We start from the raw sequence: 254 nt of genomic DNA on the forward strand, positions 1-254 counted from the left end.
TTCTTTCTTATCCCCATCTTTCTCATCCCGTTTTATTAATCCCTATTATTCTTACCTCAAAACGAACTCTTTCCAGACTCATGGCACCCAAAATAATAATAAACTGCTCAATGTTCTGATGCCTATTACTTTTCTTTAACCTTCCAAACTGAAACTATTGGCCAGAGGATTTATTTACCACCGTAAGGTATCTAATCTTATTTAGTTTTTTGTTTTACTATGTTGGATTCTGTGGCTATTTTTGGGTCAGTTAT

The 254-nt window shown here is 33.9% G+C and overlaps 1 protein-coding gene across 1 annotated transcript in view; it reads left to right on the forward strand.

The window, feature by feature from the left end:
* LOC119587433 (probable G-protein coupled receptor CG31760) overlaps positions 1 to 254 on the forward strand; it is a 44,880-nt gene that overhangs the window by 20,892 nt on the left and 23,734 nt on the right. The window lies entirely within an intron of this gene.

This window comes from Penaeus monodon, chromosome 22 (assembly GCF_015228065.2).
Source record: "Penaeus monodon isolate SGIC_2016 chromosome 22, NSTDA_Pmon_1, whole genome shotgun sequence".
Classification (NCBI taxonomy): domain Eukaryota; kingdom Metazoa; phylum Arthropoda; class Malacostraca; order Decapoda; family Penaeidae; genus Penaeus; species Penaeus monodon.